Genomic DNA, 2,858 nt, shown 5'->3' with positions numbered 1-2,858 from the left:
GTGTGAGGGATTGCTGAAGAGTCAATGAGTCGATGCAATCAGCTGGTTTTCCTTGGATAGAAAACTTTGACTGGATGATTTGGTGAACTGCAAAGTGCCTTGAGATGACACGTGTTGTGAATTTGCGCTATAGAAATAAACTGAATTGAACTGAATTGAATTAAAAAGTACATACTGAGGTGATGCTCCGCATATCCATCTGGAAACCTTCCTTAGGCCTTAGTGCTGCTTTAAATCTGTTTTTGAAGAGAGATTTTCCATTTTTTTTCTTGATTTTTAAATTGCCTAAGCTCATGTTCTGATTCCAGGCTGCCACTAGCATTGCTAAGAATTGGCTTTGACTAAACCTGAGACAGTTCTGTAGTTTATAGATTGCATTCAGTATCAGCAGGATCTTATTAACGTAGACCATGAATATATCTCAAAAAGCCAATCTTCAAAGAGCACAAACTAAGACTACCACAAAATATCCAGCTTTCACAAATCTATGATCAGTTTCATGGTTTAAATGTTTTTTTGTCAAAATATCGATGGGTAGGGATTGAACGCGTTTTACGGTCCAGCTGTGTGTTTAAAGCTATTGCATTTGACAGCTATTGGCATCGTCTAACATGGCAAAACATAATGCAGTAACTAATGAATCTCTCAAAAGATATTTCCCTAAAATAGGAGAACAGGGAACAGATCAGAAAGAGAGTGCATTTATTTAGCTCGGGGATATTTGGGGTTTGGGACACATGCCCGCTTCTGCATATTCTAATTTGTCCTTGTCATGTTTATCATTAATCTTTGGCCCTGGTTAGGTGGAGACGCAGATTCCTCTGGGAGAAACCAAAACGTTCAATGATATGATAATGACATTATGCTCACCTCAGTATAAATGTGTCATATAAATCATACAGTGTCAGCGGCTGCATGAGTCGCGGGTCGATGGGACAGTCTTCAGGCTAAAGACAAGAACTTGACTCCGTCACTTAAAATTCATTTTTCTCATTCACCGCGCCTTTAGTTGGATTAACTCTTCCAGCTTAAGCATGATCTTTAATTATATGGTTAGTAGACATTTAAATTATATACTTACTGGGGAAAAAAAAAAGATTCACCATAACCAAATGACACCTAATAAAAAAAAAAAGCTGTACTTTATCTAGGTCCACGAGGAATTTATTTCGTTTTTGCACATCATTATTTCTGCTATTACATGGCGGACACGTTGACATCGAGAAAGTTAACATAAGCTCAGATCTTATCAAAGGTAAAATAGACTTCCTTTTCATCAATCATACAAATTTGACAATTGCACAAACTGTTTTTGGTTGTTGCTTGATAAAACTCATCAATCACACAATGCAGGGAAGCAGGTTTTAATACCACCGAGCGTTATTCACCATTGTCCTACAGTGACTACACTTTTTAATTGTAGCCGGCTCATATATCAATCACAAGCTTTGTTAAATGGTGATTATTTAAACCAAGAGGAATGCGGAGATTAGGAGTAAATGATTAATCATGGATGTGTTTAAAATGAGTTTTTCCATTTTTTGGGGGTTGGTTTCTTTTTGAGGAGCTGCAGGCTGGTTCAGTCTGAGTCACTGGAGTGCAGTTTGGGAGGAAAAGCAAAGCAGAGATGAGCTCCTACCAGCAGAGATGAATTAGAGCTGAGGAAAAGCACTCAGGTGACATTTTTCGCCGCCTTTCTATACCCACTCTCCCCATTTTCTGTCCACAGAAAAAAAAAAATGGAACAGAGGGTAAAAAGGTTTTCATTGTCCAAAATGAGACAAACCATCAAACATATTCAAAGAAAGTAGGAAATTTCCAACTTTGAAAAACCATTTAGATCATCCGTCTGACTGATGTAAGGGAAAATAATATACTTGACCCTTTTGTCTGTATACTTTGAGAAGTTTGTTATAGTGCCAAGCCCTGTAATAATTCACTGTACCTCATGTATATTAAGTAGAAATTCACTGGCTTTTATGATAAATTGCTCGGGTAAGGCCAGGACACCTCTTTTGCATTTCAATGCTAGAGAGTGTCAGATTCTTATTTCATTACTAGACCAGACATTAGCTGATGGATTTTAATTTTCTTTTTTTCCCCACCTCCCTTCCTGAAAGCACGGATCCACAGAGACCAGGTCAGTGCAGAAGAGGGGGCTGAAAATGAGCGTGTACTGGAAGAATAAAATAAATAAATACAAATCAGTGTCGGGAACTGCATTGGAGTCCATCTGTGGTAAGAAGAAGAAAGTCAGTTTGTGTTGGTCTCTACACCTTTGCGGATTGCCTGTCCAGAGTGTGAAATGATGTGGAGTTCACGTTGCTGACTGGACAGAAAATCAAGGTTTAATTCGGAAAGTGATAAAAATCTGGATGCGCTTGAATCTGAGACATGCTGAGCAGGAGCAAACGTGGAGCTGACGCCTGAGCGAAGCCTTTTTCACAGCAGGGGTGTCAAGACGCTCCGCAACCCTTTCTGCCTTTTTGCTTTAAATGTGAAAAGTCTGCAGAGGGATTCTTTCTGCTCAGGTGTTGAGGAGAAGAGAACCAAAGTGTCACAAGGAATTTCTTAAACCTTTCAGGCAAAACAGTTTGTAGATTGCATTAGAGTATTGAATGTGGGTCAGAGAATTACTCCTTCGTTGATTTTAACTTAAGGAAAGAACAAATAAACCTAGCTCGATCTGCAGCTTTTTTTTTAGATTGTAGTAAGTATTTTCATATTTAAAGGAAAAGTCCGATCAGCAACGAATGATCAGTGCATCATTATTTATACCTAAAACTAATACGTTAGCGTTAATCAGTAAAAGAATAAAATTAGTAATCGTGATCTCTGAGTCTGGGAGCGGCCATTTT

The sequence above is a fragment of the Cyprinodon variegatus genome, unplaced genomic scaffold, assembly GCF_000732505.1.
Source record: "Cyprinodon variegatus isolate N-32 unplaced genomic scaffold, C_variegatus-1.0 Scaffold53, whole genome shotgun sequence".
In the NCBI taxonomy this organism is placed as follows: domain Eukaryota; kingdom Metazoa; phylum Chordata; class Actinopteri; order Cyprinodontiformes; family Cyprinodontidae; genus Cyprinodon; species Cyprinodon variegatus.
Note: the sequence above shows the minus strand (reverse complement) of the source record.